The sequence below is a fragment of the Triturus cristatus genome, chromosome 4_2 (genome assembly GCF_964204655.1).
Source record: "Triturus cristatus chromosome 4_2, aTriCri1.1, whole genome shotgun sequence".
Taxonomy (NCBI): domain Eukaryota; kingdom Metazoa; phylum Chordata; class Amphibia; order Caudata; family Salamandridae; genus Triturus; species Triturus cristatus.
The window spans coordinates 949,629,958-949,655,745 of NC_140586.1; the positions used below are offsets into that span (position 1 = coordinate 949,629,958).

General features: G+C 46.6%; 1 protein-coding gene across 2 annotated transcripts in view; it reads left to right on the forward strand.

The window, feature by feature from the left end:
- The window catches only part of LOC146839065 (uncharacterized), a 502,432-nt gene that overhangs the window by 338,885 nt on the left and 137,759 nt on the right, over positions 1–25,788 (forward strand). The window contains exon 2 of one of the 2 annotated variants that reach the window (XM_085603069.1): positions 19,943–20,256. The exons of the other annotated variant lie outside the window; for it this stretch is intronic. The gene's annotated coding sequence lies outside the window, so the exon portion shown is untranslated. Of the gene's footprint in view, positions 1–19,942; positions 20,257–25,788 lie in introns of those variants that run through there. 2 annotated transcript variants of the gene reach the window in all.

The following is a 25,788-nucleotide window of genomic DNA, read 5'->3' on the forward strand; positions in this document are numbered from 1 at the left end:
GGAGTCCGACTCTGTGGACACCCATGCTCAGAACCTAAACCTCTGGCTCGAGTCGGCCAGTGACGTGGTCGCTCCCCTCAAACGGATCAAACTTAGACGTCTCCACGACGCACAAAAATGGTTCTCTGAGGACCTAAAAGCCCTAAAACTCGGCCTTAGGCAAGCCGAGCGCCAGTGGCGTAAAAATTACTCCCCCGTAGCAAGGGCAGAGTTCTTGTCCCTTCTTAAAGGCTATAAAGCCGCCATTGCGTCCGCAAAAACCTCACACTTCTCCAATAAAATCATGGAGTCAGCCAATAAAGCTAAAAACATCTTTGCGATCGTCGAGGAACTATCCCATCCTGACAGAGTGTCCATTAAACCCCTCCCTTCCCAGACGCTCTGCGATTCTCTCAACCACTTCTTCATTGAGAAGGTTGCAAAAATTAAAAACAGTATCCAGGCACCGCCCATCCCGTTCCCCTGCCCGTCTCCAGCTCCCCCTTGTGTAGACCCCTCTCTTTCTCCGCACCTTTCACGGATCCCTGTCATCACGGAATTGGAGTTTCCTGCCCTCCTCAGCAAAGTCTCCTCTGGATCCCCCACTGACTGCTGCCCCCCCAAGATCTTATGCAAGGCCTTCTCGGCCTGCCCCGCTCCCCCTTTGGCTCTCCTGAATTCCTCCCTCACCTCTGGCCAAGTCCCCTGCAGCTTCAAGACAGCAGAAGTGGTACCTATTTTGAAAAAACCGACTGCGGACCCAACAGTTATGAGTAACTTTCGCCCCATCTCCCTCCTCCCCTATCTTGGAAAGGTTCTCGAGACCCACGTCACTAACATTCTGAGCTCCCATGTCGAGCGTTCCCATTTTCTTGATCCCCAACAAGCCGGATTTAGGCCTGCTCACTCCACCGAGATGGTTATACTCTCCGTCATGGAAGAACTACGAAGAGGAGCCGACTCTAACATCTGCCAGGCCCTGGTTCTCCTGGACTTGTCGGCCGCCTTTGACACGGTCGACCATGCGATCTTGGTCGACCGTGTCAGACAGGCCGGGATCGAGGGTACTGCCCTTGATTGGGTTCGCTCGTTTCTCTCCCGCCGCCAACAAGCGGTTCGTCTGTCACAGTTCTCCGCAGACAAGGTCGATTTGACCTGTGGTGTGCCTCAGGGATCCTCCTTGTCCCCTCTACTTTTCAATCTTTACCTCACTCCCCTGATCAGCTCTCTCCGAGACAAAAATGTATCTGCATTTAATTATGCAGACGACATTCAATTAGTTTTCAATATCGACTCCTCGGACCAGTCAATTACCGATCTTCAAACCACCCTCTGTCACATCAGCAACTGGATGGGGGCTAACCATTTGAAACTGAATCCCGACAAGACCGAACTGGTTCTTGTCGGAGGCCCTTCCAATCCTTGGAACTCTAACTTCTGGCCCATCAGTCTGGGTTCGCCTCCTCGTCCTTCCACCTCGGCAAAAAGTCTGGGAGTCATCATCAGTAACGACCTCTCAATGAAACCTCAGATTAATGCTACTGTCTCTGCCTGTTTTTTTCAGCTGCGTAAAATCCGCAAAATTGCTCGCTTTCTCACTACGGAAGCCCTCACTCTGGCCCTCTTAGCTCTAGTGATTTCCAGAATCGACTACGCCAATTCCCTATATGTAGGCATCCCTGACTATCAGCAAAAGCGCTTGCAACTCGTCCAGAATCAGGCAGCCCGCCTCATTTTCCATCAACCTAGGCACTGTCACACTCGCCCTTTGTTAAAATCCTTGCATTGGCTCCCTGTCTCAGAACGTTGCAAATTCAAGCTGGGGTGCCTCATCTTCAAATCCTTGGCTGGTCTCAGCCCTGTGTTTATCTCTTCTCTCATCCACCCCTATGTTCCTACTCGCAATCTGCGCTCGGCCCATCTGGCCCTCCTCAAAGTTCCCAGAATTAAGCGCAAGAAATGGGGCGGTCTTAGATTTTCGTTTCTCGCCCCGTCTTTTTGGAACATTCTCCCCTTGGATATAAGATTGGCCCCATCTTATCCCCACTTTAGATCTCTTCTCAAGACTCACTTCTTCCGTTTCGCTTATAACTAACTTCTCCCCCTTCTTTGTCTCCCACCCCTTCCTCCCCAGGTAGCTGCTTACCCTAGCGCCAAGAAACCGCATGGTGAACGTTGCGCTTTACAAGTTTCTTTTACATTACATTACATTACATTACATTTACATTACATTACATTACAATGCGGGGAGGCCCCACATTCCACAGAAAGCTTCAGAGCTTGGTATTTATGTTGCAGAATAAGGAGCGCGGGATCTCCTAAGGATAGTTCTGTAGTTGACATATAAACCGGGACAGGAGCACCATTTTAAAAATAGCTTACCAACCTAATAATGGCAAGGGGAGCTTAGACCATGTCTTACTGTCTCTGTCTGGTCTATCCATTAAAGGTTGTATATTGCGCTCCCATGCGACTTTAGTATCTAGCGAGACATATACACCACAGTGTTAGAATCCCTGCCTACATATTTTTAAATGTCGCTACGAGGGTGCTGTGCCTCGTTTAGGAGCACCACCAGCATCAAAAATACTTAAAACATATAAATAAATAAATAAAACCCTTGCAGGACATGAGGAGGTGCACCCCGGCTAGAGCAGTGAATGTGAAATGAGCAGCTACTCCTCTCCTTACACATTCACTGGTTTTGTTTTCTTATTTTTGTTTGCAAATGAGGAGTGCAGCCCCCTCCCAGAGCCATTTCATGGTCTTGGGAGCCCAGCTCCAGGGCCATACACTTTTTTTTATTGGGGAGAGGGCCATGAAAGAGCCCTGGGAACCCCATTTCCCATAGCTAAATTATTTTTAAGGGGGTAGCATGAGCTTCCCCCTCCCTGAGCCTCCGAGGCGCCACAGGGACCCCATACCATGGAACTAAATAATTTTGGGGGAGGCGTGGACCCTCCTCTCCGAGCCATCCAGTGGTCCCGGGGACCCCATTCCCCGGGCACCAGTGGTCAAGGACACTGCTGTTCCCTGCCCGGGAGAGGGCATGAAGGGAGTTTAAATGTAATTCCTGTCTGCACTCTCCTGGGCAGGGAACATAACTTTGCTCATGCCTGGGCGGGAACAAATCAATGAAACCAGCTCCCAAAGGTACCCAGGATGGGCGCTGGCTGCGGAGCAAGCAGAGTCCTTGTGGTCCCACCGTCACCACCAACATTTCCGAAAGGTGTGGGTGAACTCTTGCAGGCAGAGAACACAGAATGGGGTTCCCCAGCCCTTTCTTTCTATCAGGGGGGTGGGCTTCGCGAACCCCTACCCATAAATAAGCATACTAGCCCAGGGACGAGATGCCCGGGGCCTCAAAATGGGTGAGAGGGAGCAAAGCTTCTCCCTCCTACCCAAAGAAAAACAGTTGCCCTGCATGGCCCATTCCATGGGGCTTATTTTTGAAAGGGGCCCGCTCTTTCTATGTTTTTGATTAACAGACAGCAGATCTTCCTGAGATCCGGTTTACTGTTAAAAAAAATATATAATATATACAAAATATATATATATATTATCCAGTGGTGGTCGCCACTGGGTAGTTTGGCGCTGTTTGACGAGGCTCTTTATTGCCTACTTTGTGCATGGAATGTTTTGGGGTGATCCGTCAAACAAGGGCCGAGAAAAAAAGGGTCCCAAAATGATTTTTCCCCATTCATTTTTCCATAGGATCTTTAGATACAGCTACAGCCTTAACCGCTGAATAGATTTACATCAAATTTGACGAAAAGCTAGATCTAGGTTTAGAAAGAGTACTTTTTGTGGTTTGATGTAGTTTTTGAACAATTAATGCTACGCAGTTCACGAAAGATCTCAAGCGGATATCTGATGGCTGCCCCCTCAACCAGGAAGTGTGGTGGCAAACATCTTGGGACTCGATCCTGAGTCAGAAAATAAAAAAAGACACAAAGGGGCAGTGTAGGAATACCCTGATACCCTAAACCTGGTGGTTGGGTCCCAGAGGTACCCCGCCTGGGACCAAAAAAGTCAACAACCAAAAATTACCCCAAATTCTTGGAGGATCTGAAGTAACAACAAAAAAAGCGCACTCTCCTGTGCTTATTTTTTACCCCTCCATGTCGGCCAGGTCCCAGGGTGAAAACATATTTATAGTTTGGGGGAGGGGGACATCCGTGGCCCCTATCCTCAGGCTGTTTGTGGCACGGGACCCCATCTCTCGGAGGGGGCACGCAGGCTGATTTTGGCCCCCAGGGACCTCATCTCTCTGGGCCTAACCTTGTAGTAAAGGGGAGGGGGCATGCAGACCCCTCCTTGGGCCAATTCGGGGCCAGGGGCCCCACCCTCTGGGGTCTGTCTGTTTTTGCAAAGGGGAGGGGGCTGCATGGCCTTCCTCTCTGGGCATTTAATTTCCCTGGGGACCGCATCCCCCAAGACTGGCTCATAGGCTGTGTCCCAGGGTGCCCATCCCCAGGACATAACGCTTTCCCTGTCAGCACTGGTGTGGGCAGGGAAGCCTGTGTTCGCTCTCGCTTTGCAGGAGCAATTTTAAATCTACCGCCAAGTGGGAGCAAACACCAAGTCCGTTCCCAGTTGGTGGGTGCTTGAAAAATGCTCCTGCCATCTAGGAGTGGACTTAAGAATTATTTCCTTGCCCGCAATGATGCAGGCAAGGAAAGAGATCTAATTATTTCTCCTGCATGCTGGGGGCAACATTTTTAGCTGCTCCCAGCTGCGGCCCCCAACGAAAGTGTGGTGGGTTCCCTGGGTGGGCACCAGAGCACCTACCTTCTGTTGACCGTTGTATGGGGTCCCTGGGACCTAAATCGGCCCAGGAAGGAAGGGTTGCACACCGCCACTCCCTCTTTCTGAATGCGGCAGGGGCAAAAATCAGCCCTGGGAGTGGGGCCGCGTCCCCACCGTCCCCTTAACATATGCGGCTGGGGGATGTGGTCTCCGGGGCTAAAATCTGCCCGGGAAGGGGGGGACCATGTGCCACCTTCACCCTTGAATATGTTGAAGAATTCCGGGGGATGTGGTCCCCGGGGCCAAAAGTGGCATGGGGAGGGTGACCATGTGCTCTCCTCCCCCCAAAAATGTGCCAGAATCTAGGGGATGGGGTTCCTGGGGCCAAAAGTAATCTGTGAGGGGGCTGTATGTCCCCTCACCTCTTAATTTTAATTTGTGGCCCTGGGGGATGGGTTCATTATAGGTTCAGGGAGGGGGGGCACTCAGCTTTCCTCCTCTTCAAAAAGAAAAGAAGGCCCTGGGGTCCCCAGAGCCAAGTCCTATGGCCAACCTCGGTCGTGCACAGTGTGGGATTGGCTGCCTTTGGGGACCTAGCCAACCCCTTACTGTGCGTGGCCCAGGGCTGTGTGCAGCGTTTGGTTAGCTGCATGCAGTGTTTTTGCCACAGGGCCTGGCAGCATGCCAGGCTATGTGGACTTTGGCCGAGTGTGGCCTGGGGTTGGCTGCATGCGGGGTATAGCCGCACGGCAGGCCCTACAGCCAGACCCCCACCGTGCGCGGCCGGTAATTAGATATTACTTTACGTAAAAAAATAAAACACCAGAAAGTCACTGAAATTAAGGTATTGTTATATTTTGGGGAAATATTCAGTTTTAAACTCTAAAAACACTGACATTCACAAATTATACTTATTTTTAATAACTATAACTCGTGCCCTAAGGTAACTATAACTCGCGCCCTCACCATACACTGCTACTTACCTTAGGTATTAGATCACTCATGACATCATCTTTGACATCATTGATAATATCACTGTGTTTGGTGAGGGCACGAGTTATAGTATATTTGAGATAACTATAATGGTGAATTTCAGTGGTGTTTAGAGTTTAGAACTGAACATTTCACCTAACTATAACGTTACTATAAACGTTGTTTTTTTCAGTGATGCCACTAGGTTCATTTAGTTACTTCTGCTCTTCCATAGGAAAAGCATTTTTTGTCTTGCCAATAACTTTGGGACCGATGTATGAATCTCCACGAAACTTTCCAAAAGGTCCTCTTTTTTGACTAGTTTTTGCATAGAAAGTTGGGGGATGAGCCATCAGGTGATGGCCGAGAAAAAAGGGGGGTCCCAAAATGCAAAATCCCCATGCATTTTCCATAGACTTCGTTAAAACAGGCAACAGCAAAAACTGCTGAATGGCATTGCCTCAAATTCGGCAGGAATCTAGACTATGGTCCGCAAATTGTGCTTTTTGTGATTTGGTGTTAGTCTGTTCAGTAGTTCAGTTCATAATCTTTATTCGATTTTAAGAATAAAATCATAAAAGACAAATTAATTAAAAAAAGAACATAAATGAACATGCACATAATCACGCATGCTTTATAACCCAGAGAGGAAACGTACAAGAAAGAAACAAACTGTGGGCAAATTTAAAAACTGTAAATACAGTAAAGCCAGCCTAACTTGAGTAAAATTCATTAATTTTAAAATTGGTCGTAAAATCTTATATCATAGTGTATTATATTTAAGGCTCCCGGTTTTATGGTATTTTTTATTTTTGACATTTCCGTCTGTATTTATCCATATTTATTTTCTGTCAACTTTATCTGTATTTATTATGGGTTTTGTGAAAAAAATAAAGCTAAACTGGTATATTTCCACATTTATTTAACCAATAAATATGCAGCCACGCTTGAATTCCTGCCGGGTTCCAGTGATATAAACACCCACAGAAGATAAATCAATGCACTTATATGAAAATATACACATTTCAGCATCAGCCTTTTGCATATCTACTGGTGTTAAAGCCTCTTTACTAAAGTTCCTTTTTTTTTTTAAGCGCCTTACCTAACAATCCACACATCTATTGGCCTGCAGTCATGGCAAAGTGTATTTAGAATCACTCAAAAAGCCCTCCATTTCCGTTTTTATCCACATTTAAAAATAAATACAGACAAGAAAATAAATGGTTTTCTGTCTGTATTTATCTGTAAAAATCAGTAAAAACGGAAAACAGGGAGCCTTAATTATATTTAGAGGAAATCATAACAGTGTGTAAGGTGTCATTGACCGAGACATTGTCACATTCACATAAGGGCAATTCCGAATCCTTAAACCAACCAAGATTAAAAACGACTAAACGCGGAAATAAATTCAGCCTAAAATAAGTCAATAAATCTCACTGATGACAAGTCATGTTCCAAGTCAAATATGGTTCTAAATTATCCACGGTTTTCACTAAAATCGCAGGTCTGACTGAAAGTTTCAATATTGCCGAGTCCTCCTGGTCCGCTGCCTTCTTACCCATAAATGCCGCTACACCCATTTTTGATCAGAGCTAACTGGGATTTGTATATAGATCGGGCCTCCCTAAGGACATCATAATATGGGAGATATAGGCCAACCACTGGATCAGAAAGGGCTTATCCAATTTTAAACAATCCTGCAATATTAATCTGTTAAAACCAAGCTCCTCCTTTGTCCATATTAATAACCAGAGTTTTAAAGGGGCATCAGTAATGTAACCTAATCCCAGTTCTTCGTGGACAATTTCATAGTGTACACTTTGTGGGATTCCCAGGAGGCCCCTTAAAAATGTATTTTCTGCTCCTTGAATCGGGGCTACTGGGCCATGGCCCCATATTCCACTACCATAACTTGCAAATGGGACGCACTTAGCCCTGAAGATTACTAAAACAGATTTAATGTGGGTGTGCCCTAACCGGCGTGAGAAATCGCCAATGCTAAACGTGACTCTGTTAAAAGACATCACATTCTGGGTTATAAGTGGGTGCCAGTTTAGACCAGAATCCAACTGGACCCCTAAATATTGAAACTTATCTACCTGACTAATGTGGTGTCCATGTACGACACATTGGCTGGCAGCCATTGCAGAAATAAGTAACTTAGTAACCTGTCCTGAAGTAAAAATAATGGGGCAGGACAATAAGAAAAAAAATCATCAAAAAATACCACGATCCCTTGAGAATCGTGGGAACGGGAAAAAGAAAACACAAAATGGTAGCTGGTCGCATTTATTCACGATAAGCCCTGGGGAGCCCTCCCCCCGGAGCTGTATTCATAAAGGGGAGTCCCCGCGAAATCCACCCTGCACATGAAATTGTTGAAAATGGAGATATGAGCTGTTCAGCCACCCCAAAGCCTCAAAAGGCGCCAGCGATGGCACCCCTCCCTGAGCCATTAATGGACCCGGGGACCCATCCCCTGGGATGGCATTAAATGATGTGCCTTAGAGAACCCATCACCCCCAGGCGCAGAAACCTGTGCTTGCTATTGCTTGGCTGGATCATTTTCAAAACTCCTAACAATTGGGTGCAGACACCAATCTAGCAGGCAAAAGCCTTGAAAATGCACCCGCCCGCTGGGAGCAAACTTTTGATCGGTTTCCCTGCCTTCACTAAAGCGGGTTGAGAAACAGATCAAAATATTGCTCCCTACGCTGGGAGCAGCATTAGTCACTGCTCTCTGCAGGTGGGAGCAATGCCAGCTTCTGCTGTATGCGGAGGGGGCCTTGGGCCTCCCCCCTGTCCCAAATGACATTATGGTGAGTGCGCTGGGTGGGCACTGACGTTTAAGATTGAGCCCCCGAGGGATGTGGTCCCTGTGGCTCAAATCGGCACGGGAAGGGAGGCCGCGTGCCCCCTCCCCTTAAACATTATGCTGGACCACAGGGGATAGGCTCGCCGGGAGAGAAACCGACCCGGGGAGGGTGACCGCATACCCCCCAACCTTTCTAGATGGAGCCCTGGGAGATGGGGTTCCTGGGATCATTATCAACCCGGAGCTGAGGGCTGCGTGTCCATCTCTCCCTTCATGTATGTGGCCAGGCTCCGGGGGATTGGTTCCCTGGGGATAAAATAGGCCCTGGAAGTGGGGTTGCGTGCTATCCTCTGCTTTAAATATGTTGAAGGACCCCAGGGGATGTGATCCCCGTGGCCAAAAGAGGCCTGAGGAGGGGGGCACCGTGCCCCCATTGCTCCCCAAAAATGTGCTGGCCGTGGGAGGGATGGGGTCCCCGGTGTCTTGGGGAGGGTGGCCAAGTGCCCCCACTCCTAAATTATCCGAAAAAGGTTACCCCCTCAACATACTTTGAGGTCCAGGAGTCAGGGGGAGAAAAGCTTTGAAAAATCACATACAAGCTCATTAATTTGACTAGTGGCCAGCTAAAGGCTCAAAACGGGCAGTCCCCACAAATCAATCTCACCATATTCATATATGCAAAAATATATAATTTTGTATTAATCTTTTTCTTTCTTTGAAAATTAGCAATCATTATAGCTTATATGCTGGTACAAATAACTGGGGTGGTGTGGTGAGCAAAATAATGATGGATTTAACCCAGATCCTTGTGACCAATCAATCCTTGAATGCAGTTTTCCTGGTTGCGTGGATCAGTTGGTGGTGTTTGCGGGTGGCGAGCTTGAGGGCAGTCATGTTGTCCGGTGTTGGGTCTCTGCGCCAGGTTCTCTCGAGGGCTCGGCAGTTCTTCTTGGAGCTCTTGAGTTCGTCGGTGAACCATGGGGCTTTCTTGCTGCCGGGTTTGCTAGGCGGGGTCCTCAGGGGGGCGAGCTCGTCTGCGCAGTCGCTGATCCACTTCGTGAGGTTGGTGGCCGCCTGGCTAGGGTTCGTTGGGCTGGTGGGAGGGTTCATGTTCAGGGAGGTCGTGAGCTGGTCGGCTGTGATCTTGTTCCAGCTCCTGCGTGCAACCTGTTGCTGGTGGTGGTGGGTCGTGGTCCTTCCGAAGCTGAAGTGGACGCAGCTGTGGTCCATCCAGTGGATTCCGGTGGCGTGGCTGAAGACGATGTCCTTGCTGGATGAGAAGACGGGGTCGAGTGTGTGTCCGGCGTAGTGGGTGGGGGTGGTCACCAGCTGCTTGAGTCCCAGGTTGGCGAGGTTGTCCAGCAGGGTGGTGGTGTTATGGTCGTTGTTGTTCTCCAGGTGGAAGTTGAGGTCCCCTAGGAGGATGTAGTCAGCTGAGCAGAGGGCGTGCGGGCTGATGAAGTCGGCGATGTCTTCGCTGAATTGTGTGCGTTGTCCCGGGGGTCTGTAGATGAGGGTGCCTCTGAGGGTGGTCTTGGGGTTGATGTGGACCTGGAAGTGCAGGTGCTCGGCGGTTGCGAGGGTGTCGTCGGTGTTGGTCGTGATGCGGATGGTGTTCCTGTGGACGATGGTGATGCCTCCTCCGGTGTGGTTGATGCGGTCCTTTCGGATGATCTTGTAGCCGTCTGGGATGGCGATGGCGATGTCGGGCGCTGAAGAGGCGTTCATCCAGGTTTCCGTGAGGAAGGCGACGTCTGGTGAAGTAGTGTCGAGCAGGTTACAGAGCTCGACGGCGTGTCTGTGGACGGAGCGGGTGTTGAGCAGGATGCACTTTAGGTGGCTGCTGCTGTTGCTCGTGACTGGGGGTGAATGTTTGCATTGTCCAGCATTCTGTCCATCAATTGTTTCTTTTGCATATGTCACCCTAAATGGGAAGGGTATGCCCAGACGTTGGTCCCGTGCTCACTACACCACTGGATTCAAGCTAGCCTGGCTGATGGAGGGTGATGCCATGAAACCGGTCCCAGGATGCTTGTTTTCGGTCCAGGGAGGAACTGGCTTGGCAGTTCGGGCTGGACTGTTCCCACAAGGAACAGGGTCAAGACTGATTTGCATATGGCTGGGTCCAAACTGGGGTGGTGTGGTGAGCAAAAGAATGATGGATTTAACCCAGATCCTTGTGGCCGGGTTTGTATGTTTGCATTGTCCAGCATTCCTTCCATCAATTGTTTTTTTTGCATGTGTCACCCTAAGTGGGAAGGGTATGCCCAGAAGGGGGTCCCGTGCTCACTACACCACTTGATTCAAGCTAACCTGGCTGATGAAGGGTGATGCCCTGAAACCGGTCCCAGGATGCTTGTTTCCGATCCAGGGAGGACCTGGCTTGGCTGTTCGGGTGGACTGTTCCCACATGGAACAGAGTCAAGACTGATTTGCATATGGCTGGGTCCAAACTGGGGTGGTGAGCAAAATAATGATGGATTTAATCCAGATCCTTGTGGCTTGGGGTGAATGTTGGCATAGTCCAGCATTCCGTCCATCAATTGTTTCTGGTACAAATAACAGCATAAACATATTGAGCAAATCGTTAATTATCATATGTAGGACACATCTACAAATAATGATATTTACAAATAAAATACATCAGTAGACACATGAATCTGCTCCTCATCATTCAATCTCGCAGAGGAACAAAGAGCCCCCATCAACTATCCTCAGATCCAAACAGACTCGCCTCTCATACCACAAACGAAAAGCAATCTCACTCATCTCAAGATTCACACATATCAAAATAACATGGGGGAACCTGAGTATTTTTCTAACATACACCAATGGCACAGGGATAGCGGGCTGAGTAAATCACAATTTGCAACCGCTTTGGTGTTGTTTTGTTAATGTTCCTGGCAGGTTGGTTAGCGCACGTTTTGGTGGAATTAAGTAGCTGCCACCTTCATCAGGACAACTCTTTTGAACTGATTTTCAGGTGAATGGATTAGGGAGAATCTTGTCACAGCCCCATGATGTTCAATACAAGATACTTTGTTCTTTCACCGGGGCAAGTAAGTTCAAATCCTCTTGTGTGATAACGCAAGTTCCTTCACACAAACTGGTCTTGTAATAGTCTCTTTATTGATACAACTTGGGCGGTAACTGATGGATGACTGCGGACCTTTTCCAAGTGATTCTGGCCTGGGCACATTCTTAATAGAGAATCTGGGGTCGTGGCCTCCTCGTTACACTTAGGGTCCTCCAATTCAAAGTTAGGTGCAGACTTGAAGCGCCAGAGTTATGTCTTCCATCTTGGGCCGGTCGCAAAAGGCATCCCTGAGCCTTTAGTTGTTTGTGATTATGCAAGTGCCCCACTACCTCCACAAAATATGTGCTGGGCCCAGGAGATTGGGGGGTCCCTGGGGCCGAAATTGGCCTGTGAGGGGGACTGCATGTCCCCCCTCCTCTTAATTTTAATTAGTTGACCTGGAGGATGGGGTCCCCAGGGCCATAATAGGTTCGAGGAAGGAGGGCAAACCGCCTCCACCTTTTTACAAAATGCGCCCCCTTCCTTTTTACGAAAAAAAAGGACTTGGGGCCCCCAGAGCCAGGCGCTGGGACCAATCCTGTTTTTTTTCTTTAAGTTGAAAAAAAAAAAACTAGAAATTCACTGAAACAAACAAAGATTAAAGTATCATTTAGTTAGGTGAAATGTTCAGTTTTAAACTCTAAAAGCCCCTGAAATGTCCCAGCTATAGTTATCTCAAGTAACTATAACACGTGCCCTGAGGTAACTATAACTCACGCCCTCACCACGCGCTGCTAGTTGCCCTAGGTATTCTATCACTCATGACATCTTCTTTGACATCATTGATAATCACTTTATATGGCAAGGGCACGAGTTATTGTTATCTTAGGGCCAAGTTAGAGTTACTTGAGATAACTTTAATGGTGAATTTCAATAGTTTTTAGAGTTTAAAAGTGAACACTTCACCTAACTATAACAATACTATAACCTTTGTTTTTTTCAGTGGAAAATATATATATATATATATATATCTTACCCAGTGGCGGATGCCACGAGGTAATTTTAGTTAGGTCTGCTCTTCCATTGGAAAAGCATTTTTTGTGTTGCTAATAACTTTGGGACAGTTTGACGAATCTCCACTAACTTTTCAAATGGTTCTCCTTTTGGACTAGTTTTTGAATGGAATGTTTCAGGGTGATCCATCTAGCAGGGGCTGAGAAAAACAGGGGAGGGGGTCCCATGCATTATCCCTAGACTTCTTTAAGACAGGCACAGCATAAACTGCTGAATGGGATTGCACCAAATTCGGCAGAAAGTTAGACCTTGGTCTGAAAATTGTGCTTTTTGTGATTTGGTGTTAATCCGTTGAGTAGTTTTTGAGAACTTAAGGCTGAAAAAGAATTGCATACCTGAACTGTTGGGTTCGCAAGAGCCTTGAGCCTTGAGAGACTCCTGCGGGAGCTACAGTTTAAAAATAAAGCGTTCTAATTAATCTAGGGGGTTTCCCTTGGGCCATCCTGCTCCCGCTTGAATCAAACACCTGTAAGCACTCTGATTGGTTACCAGCAATATGTGAAAAATTTCGCTGTCAGCAATTACAGCAGTAAGTAACTTAGTACCTTGTCCTGAAGTTTTAAAAATAAATTCAGAGGGCAAGGTTTAGAAACCCTGGCCGAGAAGGGACCCCCCGAAGACACAAACAAAAATCAGCAAAAAATGCCATGATCATTCAAGACTCTCACAGGATTGGGGGAAGAAAAATGGTAGCTGTGTGGCATTTATTTCCCATAAGCTCCATGGGTACCCACCCCTGGAGCTGTATTCATAAAGGGGATGGGGGCTGCGCGACCGTCCTCCCAGAGCCATCAGGGGCCACGGGAAGCCCCCCCAGGGCCAGAATTGTTCAAAATGGAGAGGGGAGATGCGCAGCCCCCCTCCCGAGCATCAAATGCCACTGGGGATCTCACTTCAGGGCCAATTACTCTAAGGGAGGGGGTGCCAGGTGGCACCCCTCCCTGAGGCATCCATTAATGGACCCGGGGACAGCTCAGATGCTATTTCCTGGGGAACCCACCTACAGGATATAGCGGTTGGTGCGGGCAGGGAAACCTGTATTTGCTCTCGCTTGACTGGAGCATTTTCAAAACTCCTGCCAAGTGGGAGCAAACACCAAACCAGCGGGCAGGAACTTTGAAAATGCACCTCTCCGCTGGGAGAGGACTTTTGATCTGTTTTCCTGCCTGCACTATAGTGGGCGTAAAAACAGATCAAAATATTGTTCCTGCCCACAGGGAGAAGCATTAGTAGCTACTCTCTGCGGGACGGAGCAATGGCAGTTTCCGCTGTATGTGGGGGGCCTTGGGGCTCTCCCAGCAAGCCCCCGATGAAACTATGGTGGGTACCTTAGCTGGGCACCAGGGCACCCACCTTTAACAGTGCCAGGCACTGGGGGTGGGGTCCCTGTGGCCGAAATCGGCCTGGTGAGGGTTGCACCATGCCCCTTCCCCCACAAATTATGCTGAGTCCCAGGGGAAGGGGTCCCCTGGGCTGATAAAGGCTAGAGGAGGAGGGCAGCCTGCCCTCACCCCCTCAAAATCACAGCATACCCTGGGGATGGGGTCACCGGGCGTCCTCCTAAAAATCATGCAGGGCCCCAGGGGATGGGTTCTACAGGGTTGAAAGTGGCTTGGGGAGTGGGGGCACACACTCCCTCTCCATTTTATGTAAACGACTGGCCCCGGGGGATAGGGTCTCCAGGGCCTAACAAGGCTCGGAAGGGGCCAGGCAGCTTTCCCTCACTGTTTAATTAAAAACAATATCCCTAGGAAATGGGGTCCTCAGGGCCTAAGAAGGCTTGTGGAAGAGGTCTGCGCTCCCCTTTCCTTTAAAAAATAAATAAATAAATCCTGGTGGATGGGGTCCTCGGGGTCTGTGACCAACCACGCATGGCCAAAGGCCATGTGCAGCCTTGAGTTTGCTGCCCTTACTGTGTTGGTTGCATGTTGGGACTTAACCGTTGAGCCTGCAGCTTCAGCCGTGCCCAGTGGTAGTTTGGATCAACGTATTGTTATTCAAACATTAGTTTACGTTTAAAAAAACCTAGAAACTTACTTGAAAAAGAAAAGGTTAAATTAACTGCATAGTTACGTATGATAACAAGATTTTTTTTTAACATAAGAAATTCTCTGAAAAAACTAAAGGTTACAGTAACATTATAGTCAGGCGAATTTGTCAATGATAACAACGTTTTGAACTGAAATATGGATAGAAATTCACCAGTTGTCGTAGCAGCGCTAACTATAACTTGCACCCCGCCATGCCCCTGCTTGTGATCGAACATATTGCATCACTCATGACATGCTTTTTGGCATCATTTATGCATCATTGATTACCTCTCAAATGACCATGTGCATCTGTATTTAAAACACTATTCAAAACTTCCACACCTTATTTCTCTAGCCGTGACATCCTCTCAATAGGTAATGCAGCCAATTTGTTCAGAGCCAGGGTAACCTCAAAGTAATCTTCAAAGCAAATCCACTTTCTTCTCTTTGCAGCAAGTCATGGCCGAAAACCACCCCAATAAACTGTACAACATCATCAGGCAACCCCCCCTACCCCTGTACCATCTCAAATTCAGCCGCCACAGTTGAGCACAGTGAGGTCTTCTCAGAATGTTTCACTGACAACAGTGCAAGCAATTCAATACTGTCTGCTCAGATACCTTCACAGTAGTTGGTCTGTAGTGACTGCACACCCAAATTTAAGTCAGGAAAGCAAAACCGGAGAAACCACCACATACCCCGCTCCATACCTCCACCATAAGAACAATGCAGTATGGCATGAATTCAAAACACTCCCAGAAGATAAACGTATAAACTTATCAAAGTCATGTCAGTCCTAAACTCAATGACTCACATAGCGTATCCCATTCCGTCACCCTTGGTCAAGATATTCCACCACATCATTGCATCTATTTAGATCAAAACAATCAACACCTCACTATCCCAATGAACAGTCTCAGAGTGTTTGAAGCCAGGACAGGTCACCTAGTTCCTCAAGAAATCAGGAGCAGACCCAAAGATCTGAGCAACTTCTGTCCCGTGACCAACCTATCCTTCCTGGCCAAGGTTCTTGAAATGTGTGTACTATTCCAATTCAGTCAACAGACAGATTATCAAGACTTACTTTCAGGTCGGCTTCATGGGGGCTGCAGCACAGAAACCGCAATCCTCAACGTCACTGATGACATCTTCAGGATGTTTGTTAAAGTGGACTCATGCCTTCTCTTACTCCTTGAGCTGTCCTTGGAGTTGGCACAGTCACCAACAACACACTCAAACACCTGAAAATAATGTATGGGCATTGGCAGCACAGTTTTAAACTGGTTTGTCTAGTTCCTCAGTTAACACACAAACAATCTAACTCAGCTCACTCTCCTATTCAACCTAATAAACCAAGGAGTCCCCCAAGACTGTCTTTCCCACCCACCCTCTTCAACCTTTCCATGGAGCCTCTAATTGCAATCCTGTATCATGCTTACCATGCGTATCACATATATGCAAACTACACTCGGCTGTGCCTAAAAATCTCTCTCAGGGATGTTCTCTACCTGAATTGAACCCTAAAAGAGGTACAATATGGGCTAGCCAGCAATCAACTAAAGTTCAACTGCCCTGAAGATGGAATTTCTTCTAATCTCTCCACAAGGCATCTCCCCACCAATCCAAGTCTGGACCTCGCTCCTTGATGCTCTCAATTGCAGGCCTTAGGATCACGCTGGGCAAGAGCCTGCGCATGACTACTCGCATAAACACCACAACGAGAAATGCCTTGTACAACCTCAAGCTCCTCAAAAAGGTTAAACCCATTATCCCAGAGAAGGACCTTTAATGTGATTTAGACCTTGGTGTTATCTAAGCTCATCTCTGTAAATGTGACTCTAGCCACATAAACCCCCCTCACTTATTAAGCTAGAATGGCTCCAAATTGAAGCAAGATGTATCGTCAAGTCAGTTTGATTTTGAAAAATAATGTTTTTCTATTCAAGGATAACTATTACAAACAGCTTAAAGGGACCAGCATGGGGGCTACCTGTGCTCCCAGCTTGGCCTGTCTCTATGTTGGCCAATTCGAGGCTAAACACATCTACAATGAGGTGGCCCCCTTTTTCGAAAATGTAGCGGGCTGGTACCGCTACATTGACGACATCTTCTTTATTTGGGAGGGTGACACCGAGAAACTAAATGTCTTTCTGGATTGGTTGAATCAGGGTGATCCCAACTTGAGGTTCACATCACACTATAGTAATAGCAAGGTAGACTTTCTCGATATCACCATAAAAGAATCTAAAGGGTGCCTTGATGTTGATTTGTTCACTAAACCAATGGCTAAGAATACTCTCCTCCACTTTTCTAGCTTCCATCCAAAGTCCCAAAGAGAAAGTATTCCGTTCAGCCAATTCCTTCGTCTCCGAAGGAATTGTTCTGATTTACAGGACTTTTATAGACATGCAGGAGACTTGAAGCGTAAGTTCAAGGACAGAGGTTATCCGAATAAACTCTTGTCCCATTCCCTCAAACGTGCTAGGTTTTATGATCGCGAAGCATTGGTCAATAAACCAGCAGTCAGAAAAGAACCTCCTAACAAAGTTGTCTTTGTCAGTAAATTTTCCCATCTTAGTAATCAGATCAAAAATGTAGTCAATAAACACTGGCACATTATTAATTACGATGAAGAAACCAAATTGGATAAACCGCTATTTGCATTTAAAAGGAATAGCAACTTAAGAGATATGCTGGTGCATACATATCGTGAGGAGAATGACTTGATACAAAGGACGATCACCAACATTCCAGCAGTTGGGAATGTGAGATGCGGTACCTGTAATGTGTGTCCATTGTGTATACAAGCAAAAGAAATCTCCTACAATGGTTTTACTACTCGATCAACAACGTTGAATAACTGTAGGAGCAAAAACGTGATTAATTTCTTACGCTGCCCCTGTGATCTCGGATACATAGGGGAAACTGGTCGGGAAATCCGAGTGAGAATGCAAGAGCATAGGTCAGCTATAAAAATGAAAAAAGTGACAGCACCCCTTGTAGCACATTTCCTGGAAGCAGGACATGGAGAGAATGATTTCTCTTGGTTTATCCTAGAGAAAGTTAAGCTTGACAAGAGAGGTGGCAACATGACCTGTAAACGTAAGGCCCGTGAACAATGGTACATTTCTCAGTTTAATACCACTAGGAAAGGTCTCAATTCACGTGAAGAGTGGGAATCTTTGTTAGTAAGATGATTCTGTATTTCTTAGCCTGGTAATTATTGGTATCCGTGTGGATAACAATAATCTGCGTTGATTCCTTGAGCTAATTCCCCTTTACGTGACGTTGTCATTCTACACATTCTATCGGGACATTTAGATATTTACTAGCTAACTAGTGTATTCGCTCACGCTCAAGGCGATCTCGCGGCCTTGCCTTCTTTTCTTTTTCTTTGCTTTTTGGGCCAGTATGCATAATCTCTCGCGCTCATGTTGTTGTGATCTTCGTTTCACTCTACCTGGCAGAGTGGAGAAGATCGATGCCCTTCTTAGTTACAGAACTGGGTGAGACATCTCCAATATATTGGAAAGAACGGGCTTTAATACATGATTTTAACAGTATCAATGCAGTACTAAGATGGCGTCTTTGGTCACAGACTTACGAGCTGACATACGAGCCGGCATCTTCTATTTCTATGTCTACTTTCTGTGACCCGGAAGTGGATTCTTTCAGTTCCGTGGTCTGTATCTCCCAGGTGATATTTAAGCCGGAGAAAGGACGATTTCCTTGTTCAATACATTTGAAGGAATCCATCTTGTGGACCGCGTTGAGCCCTGCTAAGGTATGTGATTGTAGATAGCATTAGTAAATTTCTCGTATTCTCGTTGAATAAGGGGTCGGTATGGCCATTCATGCTCTGTATCCTTCCTTTATAGGGACGCATTGGATCTAAGTGTCTATCTTAACCACGCTGGAAGGGCTTTCGAATTAGTCAAAGGTACTTATTTTTACTGAGGGTGTCTACTAGTGTAGATGTAATCGCTGGGAGCTATACGAGTAATCGAGGCATTTGTGTTCTTTTCCCTGTAGGGACGCTCTATTTCGGAGGTTCCATCCACTCCACGTCGGAAGTGTGTTAGTAGTCCTAAAGGTACCTATAAATACGGAGGCTATCTACGAATACAGTGAGGAAGTAGTCTGTAATCTGGGTTCCTCTGATGGCCATAGCAGTAATCAATATGCCCGTAATGTTTGACTATAAGGTTGGATTCGATCTTTACGAATATTTACGCAAATTAAGGTCTTCGCGCACCTCATGGTCACCTCCAATGGCAGAGATGCTTTTAATACTTGTGAATGCATAGCCCTGTTAAGTAAATTTATTTCATACTACTCTAGATGTTTAAAGAAAACAATTTTCAGTCTTTCATGACAGTGGCTGTCGAATAAACACCTGAAAGCTCTGTGACACTATTATTAGTTACAGACCTTTGTGTCTTCATTTGTTTTAGATTTCTGATAGGACAACTACCTACGATTCCTTCAAACTTAGAAAACCTTGGTCAAGGAAGTGCATTTATACAACCTGGCTGCACTAAAGATATATCGGTAAATACAGAACCGTATGACTGTAATAACTTGATCAGATTAATTAGAGATAGAACCTAGCCTATGGGTGGGTGTCAATTTTAAACATACATTTGTCTGTTATTGGTATCTTTAATAGGTAACAGACTTCTATGAGAATATTGTCCATAAGTCAACCGATGGAATACTAGCCCTATGGCACCACTATTCATGCAAGCTTAAAAGAACTCATAAAAGAAAAAGGAACCGTTAAGGTAATACCCAGCAATATTTCTAAAGTTCTAGATACATAAAGAACACTCGTATCTATTATCTGTAAATAGCATAATAAAGCACCTTTGTGCTGAGGATTAATATATATATATATATATATATATAAATGAAAAGAAGTTTGCCACATTGATCACGGAATAAATAGCTGTATATTGAAAGCTATGCTGTCTTATATTAAAGACGTATTTAGGAGAAAGGAAATATTCTCTCACAAGCTACCTAACTTACACTATCATGAACGAGTAGCTAAATGTGTATATATATATTACAAAAAATAAATTTATTTAAAATAATTGGTTCTTGGGGGAGAAAAGATTTTTCCTTAACCCAAAGATTTCTATATCTAAAGACAACACAGTAAATGTGTTGATTGTTGTATGAATGAGTATATGTGTGTTTTCATTTAAACTTCTTGAGCGGGCATGGTCGGGTTCATTGAAACATGTTGATTTACGCAACAATAAGGGGAGACACTTATGCTGGTTTGTTGTACATGTTTTTCAGAACTTAATTGGGATCAGCAATAATCCTGAGGAAGGTGTTGGCTTTAACCTGTGGCCTACCGAAACGCGTCGATGCTTTAACAAAAAAAGAAAATCGGATAAAATCTATGACAATATGGGTTGTGTCATATAAGCAATGTAATCATATCTCTATTGGGATCACAACCGATGATTCTCTGATTTAGTGATTTTCTTTGTTGAGTGGGAATAATTTCCCTCTTCGTTCTTCTTTTTCCCAATTCTTTTGTTTTTATGAATTATTCAATCATGTATTGATATTGATTTTCACTGTTGGTACTTTGTTTTATTGTGTGCCCCCTTTTCATATGTTAAACTCTAATTGATTTTAATTTGTTTAGATGTTGGTGAAATTATTTCCCAACTGTTTTTTAACTGATATGTACAACTGCTTGCTAGGTGGGATACTATTGTGAATTATTTTAATAAATGAATTTTTGTACAGTTTGTTTGTTTCATTGAAGCCGATTCTTGCCCTGCCATTTGTTTAAAAAAAGTTTTATGTGTTTGAATGATTGTTGGCATATAGAGATCCAAGGGAGATCTTCCTTTTTCTGACTAACGGTACCGTCAAGTCAGCCTGCATTACACGCAAAGCCCTTCACATGGTGACTTCAGAATACCTAGCAAGGAAATTGACCAGGTTAGGAAAGAAGCTCACCCCACGGAGCTCATAAATGCTACTATTCAAACTGCCTAGATTCAAGAAAGTAAAGTCTTGCGCATGCTCCTTAACTGAAAATACACTCAGAATCTGGAACGCCCTTCCACTGGAGTTGCCCACAAATTCTTCTACAGCGAGATTCAATAGATGTGTCCAAGCACTACCCCTTGGAAAGACACCTAAGACCACCCTGTAAATAAAATCCTCTCCCTTTACTAACCTCCAGCAAAATAGTCACTCAGGCTCCCGTCTAACAGAACATCACAGAAAGACAGGTAGAGACACATCAACTGGAAGACAAGTAGTGACTCAGTCACAAAGGCAACAAGGACAACACCTTATCTCGTATAAGCTGCGATGAATCTCAACTAAAATTCGGAAACCTACCATATGCTATGTAATCATCAACCTATAGGGAGATCTCATGAATATATTAAAATATGTAACCTACCATCTGAAATTATGAACATTATTTGTAACCTCCCATTGTATGCAATCACCAATTTATTGGTGGGAACCATGTGTGTTCTCTGATATCCTTGAGTTGTGTACATGGTTTACAAAACTCTCAAAATAAGTAAAGGTAAACCTTCACTGCTAACCTGTGGTAAAGTGCCTGTGTTCCCCCTTTAAACATGGTCGAATTGGTATAATCCTAATTGGTTTATTTAACTTGTCTATAAGTTCCTAGTATATGGTACAAAATGTACCTAGGGCCTGGAAGTTAAAAGCCACTGGTGGAATGCAGTTCCTTATGTGCCATTCTCTACATTGGCATTGCAGACATGGCTTCAGGCTCAACATTGTAGCATGACTGTAGCAGTGTCAAAACTGCATTTCAACGTGTCATAATGAAGCCCTTTTTAGTCAAACCCTCCCTTTTAAATATTATTGAACCCCTAAGTAGGCCTTGTAGTCCACAAGGCTGGATGCATAGTATTTAAAAGTAGGATATTTGCAAATGTAATGTTATGTTAACATGTCCTAAGTGACTGGCACCCAAAAGCAATTTTTCACAGTGGTAGTCATAGTTGTCCTATGTAGAAAGCCAAAATCCAGACTAAAATCCTAATATTGAAAAACGGTGGCTTGGTCGCTGACCAAGATAGCCGCAGAGTAGCGGAGCTCCCGTCCAGGCCCGTAATTATCAGTCGATATCCTGATTCCTGGAGGTTGTAACCTCGCTGGAGAACGTCAGCGAGGGAAGAGAAGCCTCTCCGACGTCCCGATTGGTGTTCCGGAGGCCCCTGGGAACCCGAGTTTCACAGCGGACAGCTACCTCGATCTGGGGCGGAGCCCATCGGAAACGAGACGGGCCTGTGCCGGCGCTGAAAACACGCACTGGGGCTGGTGCAGCTGGAGTGCCTGCGGGGCTAGAAAACCAAAGGAAATTGCGGCGCCGGTGAGGAGGCAAGCAAACATGTGGGCCTATCACCCCCGGTGGGGATTATCAGCTACAGGCGCCACGGTGAACCAGAGGCCGGGGGCAATATCCCAGAGTCCTGGGTAAGACGTCTGGCGGCAGCGACTGGAATGGTGCTATGGGGGCCCAAAGGTCTACATGCTACGCGCTGTACCTGAGAGACAAGAGTAGCCGGTGCCCAGGGGAGAAGAAACATCGACACAGATCCCCCCTCCAGATAGGGCGACAGTGAGTAGGTTATTACTGGCAGAACCGTGATACACCCACTGACGAGGAGGGATACGCCACACATGATTTTCCACCATAATTGTTTGAGGAGATTTAACGAAGGGCAGAAAACACCACGCAGTGGCCACAGAAGAGGCCCTGGTTGGATTCATGAGATCCTGCGGTGCACTGGAGGCAACACAGACGTGGTGAGGAGAAGCGCCGGAGGCCAGATGGCGCACTTACTAGCACACAGACCGCGACAATAAGAAGGGCGCGGAGGAAGACAGACGACCCCCACTTCGCAGCGGCCACTGGCCGAGGACTACGATAACTGTCTTGGTTCCATAGTGCGAAGCAGCATTGCTGGTGGCCCACAACTTACAACAGACCAGAGGTAGTGACATTGGAACATACCGGGAGCAGAGTAGAAAACCCAGACAACCCTCTAGGGCTAAAACAGAGAATTTGAATGGCCGCAGGCACCTGTGATCAGTGGGTCGGTTTCCAGCGAGGCTGCTCGATCACCACCGCAGAATAGGAGTACATATCAAAGCAAGAACTCCCAACCATGAAGAGTGAGGGGCTGCTTCTGATAAGAAGCTCCGTGTCGGGGTCTCGGACACCTCATGGTGACAGTCGAACGGCAACAACCGGAAAGATGGGGAAACCCATAGGAGCATGCCCAATCCAGTCCAACAAAATGGACAACTATGCGGTCACACGACCCGCCACGACGGCCGAAGAGTAAGGGGAAGTTGAAGAGCCATCATTAACTGCAATAATGGCAGCAATACTTGATGTCAAAGGTTTTCTAGAACAAAAATGTTGACTGTGTCGGTGGAGGTGACCCTCATCAGAGCGGACCTTTCAAAACTAACTGAAAAAGTCTCCATCACCAAAACCAATATTGCCCAGCTTCAGTCTAAGACCAAAAGACTAGAGGAACAGGTGTACACTCTAACAGACTGACCGTCACGCTAACATCGCGCTGGTCTTTGCAATTCATCGCTTTGCTGCAATTGTTCAGAACTTGTTTTTGAAAATTGCATACTCACTGTTTTATTCGCATTAAATTGTTCTGCTTGTCCCCCACTGACCGCATTGCCTGCACTTTAAAACTTTGATAGCACCATTCACCACTTGGGTGTTTGTATCCCTGCACGAGCGCCATCTTGGGAGTAGGGCTCAGACGCCCCCAAGACGTTTTACGGGGCTGCGCTCTAGTTCGAGCGAGCACTGCCTGGCAAATGGTATTTAGGGGCCAGTTGGTCGGCGCGCGGTCAACAGACTGACCGTCACGCTAACATCGCGCTGGTCTTTGCAATTCATCGCTTTGCTGCAATTGTTCAGAACTTGTTTTTAAAAATTGTATACTCACTGTTTTATTCGCATTAAATTGTTCTGCTTGTCCCCCACTGACCGCATTGCCTGCACTTTAAAACTTTGATAGCACCATTCACCACTTGGGTGTTTGTATCCCTGCACGAGCGCCATCTTGGGAGTAGGGCTCAGACGCCCCCAAGACGTTTTACGGGGCTGCGCTCTAGTTCGAGCGAGCACTGCCTGGCAAATGGTATTTAGGGGCCAGTTGGTCGGCGCGCGGTCAACAGACTGACCGTCACGCTAACATCGCGCTGGTCTTTGCAATTCATCGCTTTGCTGCAATTGTTCAGAACTTGTTTTTAAAAATTGTATACTCACTGTTTTATTCGCATTGAATTGTTCTGCTTGTCCCCCACTGACCGCATTGCCTGCACTTTAAAACTTTGATAGCACCATTCACCACTTGGGTGTTTGTATCCCTGCACGAGCGCCATCTTGGGAGTAGGGCTCAGACGCCCCCAAGACGTTTTACGGGGCTGCGCTCTAGTTCGAGCGAGCACTGCCTACCACACGCTATTTAGAGGCCATTATGGTCGCGCGCAGTGTACGCGCGCAGCGTCGCGCCGGAGGAGCGCCAGAGGAAAGCCCGTCTGTGCCCGTCCGGGCCAGGACGGGCCGTAGGGCCTCTCCCCCTGGTTGGCCGCGGGTCTACACTCCTGCTACCCTCAGATCTCTCCATCAAGGGAGAAATACGCTAGATGAGTTAACGTTTGCCACCCTTCGGTCGGAGGACCTATTAAAGGTAGAGGATAAATCAGTCATCACAAGGTCACAAGGCCTGATAATTGCTACACTCAACACACGATCCCTACAGAAACACCATTTAGAGGTGTTTACACTGCTGGACGAGGGTGAGATTGACATCCTTGCGCTCTCAGAAACCTGGTTAGGGACTGCCTCAACACCTGACATTATAGCTGCTTTACCGCCCAACTTCGACTCTCGGTGGTATAACCGCCCAAAGGATAGTAGAGGGGGTGGGGTAGCCATCATGTTCAAAAGGAATCTCAAGGTTACACAAATCATCGCAGAAAACTGTGCTGGAGCAGAAGTCCTAGGGATTAAAATATCACTGAAATCCTCATGTATATTGCTTCTTTTAGTATATCGTCCTCCGCAGAGCTCGCCGGAATTTAATGATTCCTTTTTTGAGCTGTTGACCGATCTGGCATCCAGATATAAGTCCCTGGTAGTGGTTGGGGACTTTAACTATCATTGGGACGAGATCCCCAGGGGGCCCACTGCGGCCGAGTTTGGAACCAATCTTGCCACTCTCCATCTAAACCAGCTTGTAAAAGGGCCCACCCATGAGAAGGGACATACCCTTGATCTTGTCTGGTCCTCCCTTCCACGAATGGAAATCCTAGAAGTCAGCCCTTGCATCTGGTCAGATCACTATCTGATTAAGTGCTGGGTCCCAGGGGAGCCTTTAGCAGCGGCCCCTCCACAAACAAGGAGGAAGGTCCGCCCATGGAAGAAGATCAAGGCCGACTCTTTAGTCACAACTCTTCTCTCCTTCCCCCCTCCGAAGATGAAGCAGGGGAACCTGGATGCAGAGACCACGACCATTATGGCCTGGATCCGCTCTGCCTTAGACAAACTAGCTCCAGAACGATCAGAGCTCACTCGGAAAAAAGGGAAAGGAGCCCCTTGGTTTGATGCATCCCTCAGGGAAAAGAAGCAAGCTCTCAGGAAGGTGGAGCGAAGCTGGAGACGGGATTATGGGCTTACAGAGTCATTAACATACAAAACTCTTCTGGCCAGTTACAAACGGGCCATCCTGGCTAGGAAATCCGCCTACTATGAGGGCCGGATCAGGGAGGCCACGAATAAACAAAGGGAAACCTTTATTATTCTAAGGGAACTCACGCAGCTGAATGACAAAAGCGGCGGTCTGGCCCAGCCTGACTGTGACACCTTTCAAGGATTTTTCCTCCAGAAGGTGCAGGATATCCTGATGGATATTTCCACGCTCTCTGATAGCCTACCAACGCAACTCGGTACAGATAGCTTGCAGTCTGCGGGGGTTTTGCTTAACTTCCCAGATATCGACGGAGAGCACCTGGCAGAATTGGTTAGCCATATCAAATCAGGATCCTCCAGTGATCCCTGCCCTCCGAAAATCTTCAAACTGGCTTTGCCAGGCATT